This window comes from Xenopus laevis, chromosome 2S (genome assembly GCF_017654675.1).
Source record: "Xenopus laevis strain J_2021 chromosome 2S, Xenopus_laevis_v10.1, whole genome shotgun sequence".
Classification (NCBI taxonomy): Eukaryota; Metazoa; Chordata; class Amphibia; order Anura; family Pipidae; genus Xenopus; species Xenopus laevis.
The window spans coordinates 43,787,166-43,802,919 of record NC_054374.1 but is presented as its reverse complement, the minus strand read 5'-3'; positions in this window follow the sequence as shown (position 1 = coordinate 43,802,919).

Here is a 15,754-nt window from a genome sequence, read left to right as displayed (position 1 = left end):
GGAGATAATTCACCTGGCCAAAAGATCTGAATGCTCACTGATGCTAAGAGAATATTCACCAAAACAAAGTTAATTCACGAAAACGTGTTGTACTCCCATAGGCGTAGATTGAAGATGTTGATGTGAATTTTCATTTTTGGTAAAAATACAAAGGGAAATTAAAATGGAAGGGTCTGAGGCTGATCATGTTAGGGACAATGGGTAGTGGGGTGGAGAAGAGACATCGTACAGAGAAAGTAATTGGGAATATCTTGTGAAACCTGGGACTTAAACACAGAGCACTTTCATAGTTATACCTCTGTAAAGGGGCTTGAAATAGTAAGGGTGGAGTGCCTGAGTGAAAGAGAGGACAGTAATGCCCAAAATAGGACGACAGGATAGAATGGAATTGAACAGGAGAGTGAGAAAAAGAAAGGAAAATTGGAACACATGAAGTGATTTAGGGAAGGCCCACAGAATAACTGGGAAAATATGCTAAATTATTAAAGGAAAACTATACCCCCCAAACAATGTAGGTCTCTATTAAAAGATACTGAGTAAAACAGCTCATGTGTAAAACCCTGCTTCATGTAAATGAACCATTATCATAATAATATACTTTTTTAGTAGTATGTGCCATTGGGTAATCATGAATAGAAAATTGCCATTTTAAAAAATAAGGGCCGCCCCCTGAGATCCTACGATTCACTGTGCACACAAACATACCAACAAACCATACTTGTTAGGTCACATGAGCCAATTAACAGACAGAGTTCTGCCTTTTGCTTCCTCACTTCTTCCTGTTACAGTTAGTGTTGTAGTATTTCTGGTCAGGTGATCTCTGAGACAGCACAGATAGAGTCACGAAATGGTGGCTCAAGGCAAGAGATGTAAAAGGGCAATATTTATGTAAATATATATTCCAGTTTGGTAAGATTCTTTAATATGTCATTCAATTTGAGATAAACTATCTGTTGCTTAAGTATTCATTTTGGGGGTATAGTTTTCCTTTAAGGGGGAGGAGATTTATAGAGTCAAGGTGTTTCCACAAAAGAAGAAATGAGGTAGAGAGGAAAGGAGAAAAAGAAAGAAAATAAGAAAAATCTGAAAAAATGTTACAAACAAAGACTAAAAAAATTAAGGGAGAGGAGAATAAACACAAAAGGGAAGGAAAAGCAAACAGAGAATTAAAATAAATTGAATGATAATTAAAAAAGGGGCAGGGACAGAAAAAATGTATGGAAAGGCACCCATAGAGAAGTTATTTGTGTAAAAGTAGAAACACAGAATAAGAATTTGGCAAGTTTAAATTTATCCACATGGTAACAATAAGTTACTGACATCAAGTTACATTGGTTATTGACTTCAGTTAACAAATTTACTGTAACAAAATACTTATATTTGGATGAACCCTCACAAATGTAGATCTGTTATAGTCCTCTGTGTTTTAAAACAAGGTATCCCAACATATTCCAAGTTACTATTACGTAAGACAGGAAAAGATACATACTCTCTCATTGTGGTATGGTAGATAACAGCTGGCCAAATACTACAAAAAATTCAATCTACATTAACATATATCTAAATGGCATTAAGAAAGCATACATAAATGGTCTCTCAACTACGTATACATAATAGAATAATAATCTTTTATATGGCATGGGCAGAGTCTTGTAACAGTGGCTCATTGTACTTTGTTGCTTCATCCGCAGGATAAAGAATTTTCACTTTGGAGGGGGTTGAACAGGTGATACTGTGCATATAATAAATCTCAGCAAACTATCCAGATGTTCAAGATAAACTTGTTTAATCAAAGACCTTAATTAAATAAACAATTGAGAAGGAGAGGTCAGCATAGGCTGGCCTAATGTAAAATGAGACTAATTCAAAGGGATTTCACAAATTTTTATGTGCAACATTTTTTGCTTTCACCATGTACTTTTGCACAGTTAGAACTTGCTCTATACATGTAGAACTGTTCCCTCTAACACCCCCCTAAAGACAGATGTGACACCCTATTATTCCTGGAAAATAGTATATGTTTTCAGTTATTAGGAAATATACAGAACTCAAACTCATAAAGAATGTGGCCTTTTCAGGTGTTTTCTTTAATTGTGTGACCTAAGCCTTTTCTTTCTTTCTGTCTGTAAATCCACATGAGTTATGAAATCCTCTCATTCAAATGCACAACAAATAGTTAATATTACCAATAAACTCTGCCAGAATAGCCTCAACTGGCAAACTCCCGCCTAGGCTGAGAATCTAATTCCTCCACCCATAACAAAGTGTATTAATGAGAGAACTGTAGCTTTTTTATTCCTACTAGCTGCCAAATTGCATCACAGACTAAATGGGTCCATATGCAGAGCATGTGGGATTTTAGTTCTACTACCCAGCATCAGCAGCTCATCTCTTGAGCCACACTTAACTGCAACAATATGGGCTGTATTTATAAAGCTGTGAAAAATATTTTATATCTAAAAAATCTGTAAAAGCTACTACTTGCTTAGGAGTGTTATTTATATTTAAAAACTTTTATAAACCTGACTACAGATGCTTTGCATATCATCTGGAGATTTTTTAATGTGTAATATTGTGTATAGCTTTTTTTGTTTACTTGTTTTATATATTTTTTTGGACCTGTATGCTTTTTGAGCTGTGATTTAAAGCTTGTTTTACTAGACCATAAGTGTAAAGGCAACAGAAATATATTAGGAGAGTGCTAGTCATAAAAGAAAGGAAGCTAATGGCTTAATGAAGTCTACACAACCAACCCTCTTCTTGTTGGCCCTATAAATGGTAATAATAAATCAACTAAAATAGAACCTAGGTAGGACCTGCATCAGACTGTCACTTTAGTGTCAACATTTAGAATTTACGGGGTAATGTAATAAACTGTCAGTTTGCTTTTTGTCTAATAACCCATAGCAGACAGCTGCTTTAAACCACTCGTCTGATTGGTTGTTAATGTTATGAGTTACTAGAAGTGGCAAACGTTAGGCCTTTCATTCCATTACCCTTTGGGGCTGGCTAATAAAGGATTGAAACAGTGCTAGGATCAACCCTAATATTGCCTCTTTTTACAGGGGAATTCCACTATTTAGTATGATACACACAATCCAGCCTGACATTTAAAAGGCGTTCATATTTAGAAGAAGAAATAGTGCATGATAAATGCGGCAAATTGCAACTCTGGTTTTGAGAAAACCACTAGTTTAGGAAAGCTTTGCAGTTTGATCATTAGAGTTGAAATAAATATTTCCCCATGTCAGAATGTATACTTTTCAAAAATATGGGTTTTTCTGGGGTTTTAATACGTGTTCTTATAACACATACACTAAAATGCAGGCAGTGTGACTGCCGTCATTCCATTTGTTACAAGCATGAATCTTTAGAGGTGCAATTAGACTATACCAGGGGTCAGCAACCTTTACTATCAAAGAGCCATTTTGCCCCCTCTTCCACTAAAGAAAAATAGTCTGGAGCCGCAAAACATAACACAGCTTATAAACTTTTTTCTCTTGTCACTCCTGGGACGTCTCTACAGCCCTCGCAGCTGCAGTTGTGAGGGCTGTATAGACGACGTGCCGAAGCAAGCAGGATGAAGAGCCGCATGAGGCTCCGGAGCCGCAGGTTGCCTACCCCTGGACTATACACTAATGTAGCAGATTCTGAAGACTGATGCTGCTAGCAGGTGAGATTGGCAGTGGAAGAATGGTGAGAAACATGCTGAAATTAAATCTTTCTCAAAAAACAACAATTCAGTGGTGCTGCAAGAGGATAAAATACCTGATTTCTGAAAGCATTTCCTGATCAAGACAGTTTTAATTATTTTATTATCAATTATTCAATAAAATAAAAGAGATATTTTTTGATACATGAATGTATTTGGAAAACTGCTTCTTTTCCATGTTGGTAGTAAAGGTGAATACATGATAAACACATAAGATGATTGAATCACCCTGTGCAAATTGAGATTACTATTGCTCTGGGACACCAATTTTAATTTTTTTTTATCAGAATTAATTTACTACAGATAGTAGGCATGCTGCAAGCAAAGATAATCAAAACACCCCATGTAACATAAACCTAACCTCAGACATGGGGCAAATAGCAAGATCAGTTCCAATAAAAATTCCCCTCCCTGCAGAATGCTGCTTCCAATTAGCCTATTACCGAGATCCCTGCTTTCCTCAGGCTCACTCTGAGCTTAATTTCTCTAGTATCAAAGCTCCGCATCTATGGCATGGGCTGGGCAGCTGTAGGTAGTATGCAGTCACTTCCTGCAGGTGCTGTATGCATTATACTAGTAGGAATGTGTAGGGGCCCCTATGGGTTAATCTGCCCTGCAGCTTTAAGGCCCCCACCTTTTTCTTAGAGTGATCTGCCAGGAGAGAATGACACTCCCCTGCTACACTGCTATATAGTGTGTGTAGGGAGTGGCCACTTCCTCTTTGGCCTGTGGATGGTGATCCAGCTGGGTGTGCTCAGGGAAGCCTGGGTACAGCTAGGCCCAGAAAGGCCCATGTGCTTTGGAAGAAGAAGTCGGGGACCAGGTAACCCCGTGAATGAGGAATAGTTACACTAGGGCAGACTTGTCATAGTCTCTCTAGGAGAGAAAGACACAGAGGTGAGAGAGAAAGAGCAGCTGAAGCTCCAACAAGGATTTGCAGTAAGGGAGTAGCTTCCCAGAGGCTCTGTGTGTTGCCTCCAGTCAGGGACCTCAGTGAAGAGGGACTGTAGGGTAGAAGCTGCTTTCCTGACAACTTCCAGGAGGGAATGAGTGTGTAATACTGCAAATGCCTAATGGAGACCTTTCCTCTGTGAGAAATGCCTAATGCCTGCAGCTCTGTGTGAGAAATGTGCTATTGCCTCAGCTCCTGCATGAGTACTAAACCTGTGGTCACTTGCCTTGTGCATAGTTAAATAAACCGTTTTCTGTTTTACTGCAAGAACCTCCTGGCGCCCATCTTTTGTTGTATGCACAGTAGCCTGGGGGATGTAGTTGCACTACACCATAAAGGGAACACTTCCACATGGCGAAGGCCCTGACCCTGTTGTGTGAGTCGCAGTGTAACCCATGCTTCTACTGCTAGCTGGACAGTTTAACTATTTGTGTGCTATGCAGCCCAAATAGGTGTTACAAATGTGTTTTCTGATGCAAGGAAACAGCACTGGTGCTTATATTTACATTCTGAAGCAATATTAAGAGACACTTGCTTATATATAATCAAGCTGACAGCATCGTTTCATGTAACATATTAGTAAATCGTTTTTGTCCAGTTTGGAACAGATTCATTTAGAGTTTGCATGATTTCCTTAAACCAAATTCCCTGAATCCTCCCAATCCCCGTCACTCTCCCTCCCTCTGTTTTTTCTCATAGACATGTCTTCCTACCATTATTTGAGATTTTAATGGATGTGGATTGAGCTCATAGCCAAAGGAAATCCTGATTCTGTGAGGATAAAAATAGTTATTTAATGCCTGTTGTGACTAATTGCATCCAGTGCCAAGAATTCAGCCACACCACACCTTAACACAAATCTCTCTATGTCAGACTGTCACAGACTCTCCCTCAGTCTCACTAGTGCACTTCTAGAGCCATCTCCTCATACTCTCATTGCATCACATTTGTAACATTCAATCTCTAACCTTTCCATAGCAATCTGTAATATCATATCTTGCTATTATAAGATTTTGGACTTATAGCTCTTGACAAATGTACAGCTTTAACATTTATCCAGCCACAGTTCTAATACTTTGTAGAACATCAGGAAGATTGGTGGGCATCATATTACAGAATTATTTCTGTACTTGATGCAACTTGTTGTTATTGTATTTGTTGCTGTTATAAATATTAGTCTGCAACTATTAAAGGAGAACTACCATAACATTTAATATAAGCTTCAAGAAACTTTATAAATATAATCCATTCAAAAGTTTGGACAGTTTTGACTAGTGCTCTCTCAGCAATCCGTATCTCTTTAAATCGAGGTGAGATTTTGATTGACAAGTAGGTCTAATGCATATTTTAGGGAGGCTGCCTTTTCTAGCAGATGTATAAATAACCGACTCCAGCTATCTAAATGCTTACTATCTAAATGCTTACTATCTCTAGTAAATCACTTCAGATATAAAATTAAAATTGGTGTCCCAGAGCAATAGTAATCTCAATTTGCTCAGAGTGATTTAATCATCTCATGTATTCATCATGTATTCACCTTTAGTACAAACGTGGAAAAGAAGCAAAATAACTGACTTCTCTACAAATGTTGCATATAGGGGCAAATTCACTAAGAATCGAACTTGTGCCAGGCGCAACTTCGCCGCACTTCGCCAGGCAAATTTTCGCCAGCGCTCCGCAAATTCACAAAAATGCGAAGTTGCGCACAGGGGTAGCGTAATTTTGCGAAGTTGCGCTAGCGTTAATTCGCTATATAAAGCGAAGTTGCGCTAGTGAAGGCTAATTTGCATACGGCGCGAAATTCAAATTTCAATGGAGGAACACGTATCTGCACTACAAATGCCTAGAAAACCTTCAAATCTGCCAATAAAAATTTTATTTTGCCCTACACATGTGCCCACTGTCTAGGTAAGTTGCCATGAGTCAGGAAAAGTAGGGGGGAGAAAGGGGAGCCCCAAAAAAATTTCGATCTTTTTCAGCCTATCAGCCATCATGTAGGAAACACGCCAGCGTTTTTTGGGACTTAGAAAAAATTTTGACTTTTTTTTTTAAACAATCCCTATCTACTCTATTGCACTTCGCCAGGTCTGAGGTGGCGAAGGAAGTCTAGCTTAAAAGGTAGCGTTCGCTACACTGCGCAAGTTAGTGAATTTGCGTAGTTTCGTCGCTAGCGAAAATTCGCCTGGCGTAAGGTTGCGAAGTAACACTAGCGAAACTACGCCAGCGCTCGTTAGTGAATTTGCGCAGTAGCAAAAATGCCGAACGCTAGCGAAAAAACGCTACCGTTCAGCGCTTCGCGTCTTAGTGAATTTGCCCCATAGAGAGAGAGAGGATTTCTGTTAATTTTCTGAGTGAGCTCTAATACATCTTCTCAGTAAAGGGAACAACCCCCAAAGGATGTATAAGACCTAACTGTCAATCAAAGGCTGACTCCAACTCCTGCATGAAGAGAGAATAAAGAAAGACAGATGCTGAAAGGGGGATGGTGAAGAGTAATATCTGTATCAGACACAGTGCAAACTGTTTAATTAATTATACTTAGAAGTTTCTAATTTCAGTGAGATGATGCTTATATTATATTTAAATTTTCGCTGTAGCTGTCCTTCAGTTGGTTAAGTGATATGCCTTCCTAAGAAATTTGTTCAGCAAATAAAGTTCCAGTTTGTTTCTAAGAACTGCTAGCACCCACTTAAAAGTGTGTGTGTCAGCTTGGAGACCCTTTTCTTTCAATACTACAGCAAGGCCCCAGTTGAGAGAGAAACAACTTTACTGTTGGCAACCAATGAGCAAAGGTTTACTCTAATGAGCTAAAACATTTAAGATCACAGACAAGTTTTGATATTTTCAGACAGCTGCTTTTTTTATATATTATATTAGTGGATAATTCAGTATTGGGCCATTTCTTAAATACAATATTTTCAATTCCTAATTTCTTAATACCACAATGAAAGTGATACACTATATTGTTTCCTTTGTTTTATTTAGCTTCGTTAATACAAAAATCTTATGGAAAGTTCATCAGAAGAAGCTGCTGACCATAGTGACCTCATCCAGACATGGAAGTTCCTCCTACAAATTTTTGTAGAGTGAAGGGTTAGTTTTAGATTCCTCTTTTCCGCTAGAATGGGTGTAACAAGGGAGAGGGTCTCAAAGTGAATAGAAGGAAGCAGGAAGCTGGTAAACAGGAATGCTGAAATATTAGCAGTAGGACAAATGCCAAAAAATGTCAGGCTATTTTTTTGTGTGTTTTTATACACTAGGCTACTATCAATCTTATTTCAAAGTATGTCTGTAAGAGACTGATATAGTTATATAGTTAGTTACATAGTTAAATTGGGTTGAAAAAAGACAAAGTCCATCAAGTTCAACCCCTCCAAATGAAAACCCAGCATTCATACACACACCCCTCCCTACTTTTACATAAATTCTATATACCCATACCCTATACTAACTATAGAGCTTAGTATCACAATAGCCTTTGATATTATGTCTGTCCAAAAAATCATCCAAGCCATTCTTAAAGGCTTTAACTGAATCAGCCATCACAACATCATCCGGCAGTGCATTCCACCACCTCACTGAAGAACCACCTACGTTTCTTCAAATGAAAGTTCTTTTCTTCTAGTCTAAAGGGGTGGCCTCTGGTACGATGATCCTCTTTATGGGTAAAAAGGTCCCCTGCTATTTGTCTATTATGTCCTCTAATGTACTTGTAAAGTGTAATCATGTCCCCTCACAAGCACCTTTTTTCCAGAGAAAACAACCCCAACCTTGACAGTCTACCCTCATAATTTAAGTCTTCCATCCCTCTAACCAATTTAGTTGCATGTCTCTGCACTCTCCCCAGCTCATTTATATCCCTCCTAAGGACTGGAGTCCAAAACTGCACTGCATACTCCAGATGAGGCCTCACTAGGGACCTATAAAGAGGCATAATTATGTTTTCATCCCTTGAGTTAATGCCCTTTTTATGCAAGACAGAACTTTATTTGCTTTAGTAGCCACAGAATGACACTGCCCAGAATTAGACAATTTGTTATGTACAAAAAGCCCTAGATCCTTTCATTTATGGAAACTCCCAACACACTGCCATTTAGTGTATAACTTGCATTTATATTCTTTTTGCCAAAGTGCATAACCTTGCATTTATCAACATTGAACCTCATTTTCCAGTTTGCTGCCCAGTTTCCCAACTTAGACAAATCACTCTGCAAAGTGGCAGAACCTATAGTTCTGCACAATTTAGTATCATCTGCAAAAATAGAAACAGTATTTTCAATGCCCACCTCCAGGTCATTAATAAACAAGTTGAAAAGCAAGGGACCTAGTACAGAGCCCTGCGGTACTCCACTAACAACACTGGTCCAATTAGAAAATGTTCCATTTACCACCACTCTTTGTAGTCTATCTTTTAGCCAGTTCTCTATCCAGCTACAAATACTATATAGATTTCATATTGTGTGTTTCATGTTTTTTTGGGATGTTTTAAAGAAAGAGCTGGGACCTGATAGCTAAATGCTAAAACAAGAACCCTAGAGAACCCCTTGTAGTAAACACTTGCAAATTCATTGTTTTGCTGATCTTCCATCTAATTATTGACATCATCCTAGTAGTACTGAAAACCAAACACTAAAGTTACTATACTTTCCACTTTTTAGCTTACCTTTCTATTTGTTTAATAAAAGTTGAACTCAGGAAAAAACTCCTACATTTATATATGGGGAAATACCATAAAACTGGCCATCATTCTATTGTGTTAAATATAATTCTTCTTGGTAGTTATATCCAACTTCCATTAATAGACACATCTGGTCTTCTTCTACAGAAAATTCTATGTTGGAGAACATCTGCTAATGTGTAATAGATCCAACCATTCGATTTTATTTTTGTTATTTTCTCACATCACAAATTATATGAAAAATGTCTAGAGAACAAAAGAGAAAAACATTAATGGGCAACTAATGCTTTCAAGGTCTATTTATTATTTACTTTACAGCATAAGGGTGTGTAACCAGCAGCGCATCACTTAGGGCTGTCCCCTGCTACCAAAACACTTGACCAATCCCTGAGATGCCCTACTTCTCTATGTCCTTGAAATATTATATGTGGAATGTGCTGTGGATAAGAAGACTTGGGGGAAATTGATGCACTGGATAAACTTTGAAAGTAAGTTAAGGATTCATGTAGGCCAGGGGAAGCAAGACATCAGCCCTATGTTTTTATTTTTCTATTCTCCCTTATCACATACTTAGCACTTCCTGTTGTACTTGATGAGTTGAGTAACACTACAGTGTTAATCACATATAATAAATGCATGACAACCTTGATATAATATAGCAAAACAGTTAACTAGTAATTATTTCAATTCAAATGGAAATGTGGATATAAAGATATGTGAGTATATACTATATACAGTATTTTGTTGTTTCTGTAAAGAAATATTGGTTAAAGATAGAAAGGGCTGAAGAAAAGCCACTTACTAATTTTACACTTACCAGGAAATAACTACAGGGAAAACAAGATTCAGAACATAACTAGCCCCTGGGAACAGAGCAGGATTGTCCATGAACAGAAGTAATTAAATATTCCAGCAAGGAAACATTTTAAAAGAAAAAAAAAAGACCTTTCAATATTCCAGCATGGATTAAAAAAAACTTAGAATGTATTGTTCAGTGCATAATCACCATAGAAGGGAACATGGTATAGAGGATAGTGGTTAACAAGATGTTACTGAAAAGGGTATTTGGGTAGTACCGTAATATATAAATATAAACCTGGATTTTGCACAGGACACCTGCAGCAACTGCTTACATTACATGTACAAAGTACAGAAAAGCATAAATAAAACAGTAGCACCCTATTGAAGGCAATTATATTTATAATTATCCTTTATTATGCCCATGAATTAGTAGAACTTTGCAGAGATGGTGATCATTTACATTAGTCCCTGCCTCAGTCGAGTGGGTTACAGCACTGGAAAGCAGCAGCTCCAACCCCTGAGATGCCTTAGCACTGATGCTGGCATTGTTCTATAAGTTGAATCTCTCTTAGTGTTTTTTTAAATTGAACAAAAGAATTTTAGTTATGTTATAACAAGAGGTCAATCCTCATGGTATCCTCCTGAAATAAGCATTGGGCTTTTGAGTATATCTCTGTGACAGACCATGGAATGGACTAGGCTTAGCATCATTATACATTTCCTGAGGTCCTTCCTTGCCAGGAACAATGTAACCACCCAAATATTTAGGAAGTGAATGACTGACCTTTAGTCATATATATATCTGCTTGAATCCAGTGCACAAAGGGTTGTATCTAGATGGTATTTTCTTTTTTAAGTCTGGATTATAAAAATGATGCTTAATGCTAAGGTTATTAATAGGGAAGGAAGCTATAAAAAGATAGCAACCACATCTGCCTGCCTAAATATGGTGGGCATATCAGGAAGATCATTCTTTATTATGAAAGAAATATTAGTAAGTAAGAATATTCTTTTAAAGTAAACTGAGATTTGACAATGAAAGCCAATTGGCAGCGTTTGTAAATAACAGTCTAAATGAAACATTTAAAGCTAATTTAGAGTTCATATTATGCTGTGATGATTGGGATATCATGCTGCATTGTGTTTTGCAAGTCAATATTTAAAAAGAGCATTATAACAACGTTCATGTTTGTTCAGGTTGTGTCAAGCAATGACCTTTCCAAGATATCACTTTATTTTAGCAAAGAGCCAAGGGCTTTCTAACTTACATTTATATAGTGATAGTAATAATTTTCTCCATACTTAAGGCATTCCATCTGTAGCTTGCGTTCAATGCCTGCTTGGAACTGTCTTTCTTTATAAATGGATGGCTTTTAGAGATTTTTATGCCTCAATACAGTGATACCTGAAATTGTGTGTGTATCTTTTCAAGTTGCAGTGGAGTGATAAGATTCAGAACAATTCAGAATTTAAAATTAATTCCAAAAATTTGTCCTGGTTAAGAGGCAGCAAACCAGGCCCAAACAATGATACTGCCACCTCCATATTTTACAGAGAGGATATAATGTTCTTATGCTGGAATGCAGTGTTTGACAAACATTTGTTTTTTGACAAACATATGTTTTGACAAACCAAAATGTTCTATTTTGATCTTGTCTGTCCACAGAACAATCTTCCAATAGCCTTCTGACTTATCCAAATGGTCCTTATCCTTAGCAAACTTGGGCAGGGATGTTCGTTTTTGATAGTAGTGGCTTTCTCCTACCAACTCAATCATGCACAACGTTGTTGTTCAGTATTCTTCTGATGGTAGAATTCAGTGGCATTCACCAATGAAAGAATGGTTTTTAGGTTCTTAGATGTTAGCCTGGAATTCATTCAGGTCTCTTGAGTAACATGGCTTTCAGTTGTCTCTATTTGCACATCTATTTGAGAGTAGACTAGTAGAGTCCATAGTCCAGTTTTGCAACCTTCTCCAGTCTGGTGAGCATCAGTAGCTTTTCTTTGGAAGTCCTAAGAAATCTCCTTTGTTCAACACTCCATGAACCTGTTTTAAGATAAGACTTCCACAGTGAGAACCCAGATTTGTGTCCCCACACTCTCACCTGATTATCACCCTATTGACTCTAATTTCAAGTGAACTGAGAATCCTTGTTCACATACATTTTTCTCACACAAATATTTGACTTAGCTCGAGTGAAGGAATAGAATGAAAATCAAACGATTTGAACTAAAAATCGTTCGACTATTCGATAGTCAAAGTACTGTCTCTTTAAAAAAAAACTTTGACCCCCTACTTCGCCACCTAAAAACTACCGAGCATCTATGTTAGCCTATGGGAGGGAAGGTCCCCTTAGGCTTTCCTGGGGTTTTTTTGATCAAAGGAAAATCGTTCGATCAATCGATTAAAATCCTTCGAATCGAACGATTTTTCCTTTGATCGTACGAACGAAGGAAATGTGGTAAATCCTTTGACTTCCATATTTGAAGTCGAAGAATTTTACTTTGACGGCCAAATATTGAGGGTTAATTAATTAATCAATAGTAAATGTGCCCCTTTATGTTCCTATACATTGTTCAGTTCTCAGTGCTCATCAGAAATCTATTTCCTTTGTAGCAAAAACAGCAGCCTTGTTTTGCTTTACAGCAATAATTTTAAAATCACACTGAGGATAGCAGCACTCAATAAAGAGAAAGATTATTTATCTTCTGCCTGGGAAGGTTTCTGTGTCAGTTAGCCAAAAAAATGAAAAATATAGGCCCACTGTTTGAAATATTCAGCTAAACTTTTAGCTAGAATGCCACATTTTTAGCTTAATTTTTTTAGCTAAACTTTTACATGAATATATAATTACCTCCAATTTTAAGTATAATTATTAAAAAATATCACAATGATATAGGGACAATATTAAATTTTAATACATAAAAGCCATGAATATCTTGTAAATTACATCCTTACATAAATGGTGAGTACTGAGTACAAAAATGACATCACTTCTCACAGTTAATAACTGTCATCAGTTATTAACTGTGAGAAGTGATGTCATTTTTGTCACGACTCACTAAAACTTGTGCATTATAATAAAGTACGCCATGTTGCAAAATATGAGGATGTTATAAGTTACCTCGGAGTTCCATGACCTGTATAAAATCACTCAAGAAACTACTCTGTAATTTATAATATCCTTATATTTATTCACTATGTAAACGCCTGTTTTCAACATGAGCAATTTAAATAGAGTCTTATGGTAAACATACCTTCTATTCATTTAATTTAAAGAAATCAGTAATGGAGCATTGGTTTGCTTTCACACTTTACTTTTACTAGAGATACTGTGCTCTGTATAAATAACCTCCTCACTTCACCCCTTTATTGTGACAGATGAACAGAAGTCCAAAAATTATAATTTTGCACACTCCCTCTTCATTGAACTCATATTAACGTTACTTAAACCTTTCTTATACAGTATATTGGTTAATGATGACCTGTGATATTCTAAATGGAATGTCACATTTAACTATTAAAGCTCCTGTATGAATTCTGCACATTGTTTGGCTTTCCCTCGTTACTTGGGCTTTATGGGATTCATCAAATAGTACTAAATATAATCAACTATCTCCATTATTATCATGCCACGTCTACTTGACTTCTTGCGTCTAGCAAGTGGATTATAACACAGAAGAAAAGCTAAAGATGCCATAAGTATGCCTGGCCTGTCTTCATACATATGCACCTATGAAAGCAAGAGATACATATATGAAATATTCTGCATATACTGTCTTCTATTTGTGCACATAAACATTCTTGTTGATTGCTTTTCATAATTCTGTGCATTAGCCATACAAGGCTGCCCTAAAATATTTGTCTTGTTATACCTCCTGTGTTTGCTCTATGTACAGTATCTGTCCAGTATAGTGAGGATGTTGGAGTTGTTTGTTCCATTCTGCCTTTCGCCATATACTGTCACCTGATGTGATGAAGTAGATGAGAGGAAATGTGCGATGTAACAAAAAGTGAGTTCTGAGATGTTTCCTTATCTGCACATCCCAGAAGAACAGGCCATTTCCTGAGTTGAATAAACAGAATTTCTTCACTTGCAACCACACTTATTCTGTTTCCAGCTACTCACTACTGACCTCACCCCACTGTATACCATGAGGAACAGCCCTTACATTCATTACAGCTCTACATATGCATACCAGCGTCCTCACCTTTTTGTGGTTTAATTAAAAGAGTTTTAATACCAAATCAAATTATGTTTGCTTGTAACATTTACAGTTACATATAGGTCCGAAGGCAGATTTCTCAAAATTTTTTCCTCTGTACATCATTTGATATGAAATAATCTGGAATAGTCTGGACTTTCAGCCTTTATTCATGAATTCCAGAACTACCATATGAGCCATTTTTAATCCATAGTCCCCCCATTTTCAGATCAAAATTAATTGGACAAACTGATATAATCATACGTTTCAAAATAATTTTTCATACTTTGTAGAAAATCCTTTGCAGTTTATAACTGCCTGAAGTTCAGGACCCATGGACATCACCAATATCATCATCATCATCATGCTGGGTCTTCACCGTACTGGTGCTTTGCCAGGCATTTTCTGCAGCTGTCCTAGTTGGTGCTTGTCCATTGGTCTTTCTGTCTTCAGCTTTGTCTTCAGCAAGTGAGGTCAGGTAACTGACTTGGCCATTAAAAAATATTATACTTTTTTAGGTTAAAAACTGCCTGGGCTGCTTTAGCAGAATGTTTTGGGTCAATGTCCACCAGTTTTGCAGCATTTAGTTGAATCTTAACATATATTATAGAGCTATACACCTCAGAATCTATCCTGCTGCTTCTGTCATCAGTCATACAGTGTATATCAGAGCTGTCCAACTTCTATGGTACTGAGGGCCGGAATTTTTCTGATGTACATGGTGGAGGGCCGATAATGGAAGCCAGTGTTAGCCACTCCCTGTTTTTAGACCACACCCACTTTAAAAAACACCCATGTTAACGAAAGACCATGTCCATATTAATAGCACACCAAAAAACCAAATGGTTGGTGCTCACTGCAGGGATCAGGGTCGGAACTAGGGGTAGGCAGAGTAGGTGGCTGTCCAGGGTGCCATCATTGAGAGGCGCATTTTTAAGGGGATTTTTTTTGTTTTTTAATTCTTTCAAGCGTTTATTTAAAAATTTGTTTCAGTAATCATGATCACCCAGTTGGGTGGAATCCATCTCCTTCACCTTCTCCCTCTTGCAGGCAAGTAATAGCTCCTTCTTTGCGGTGCGGCAGTGCGACGTGCATACACGCGTCAATGACGTCACTGATGTGTTGGATGACAGAGAGAGGCAGAGAGCTGGTGGGCTGCTTGGTGTGACTCGCTCTCGCTGCTCTCAACCTTGCACAGTTGCACTGAACTGAAGACATTCTTTCTAATACTGTAACGTGTGAAGCTTCCTGCTGGCACATCCAGGTACAGATTTGGGGCCCATATGTTTGCTGTTGCTGCTGGGTGCTGTGATGTGATCAGATTTATTTTTGGCTGCTGCTGACACAGGTAAAGATTGGGGGCAATATGATGGCTGCAGGAGGGCTGTATGATGGATGGCTGCTG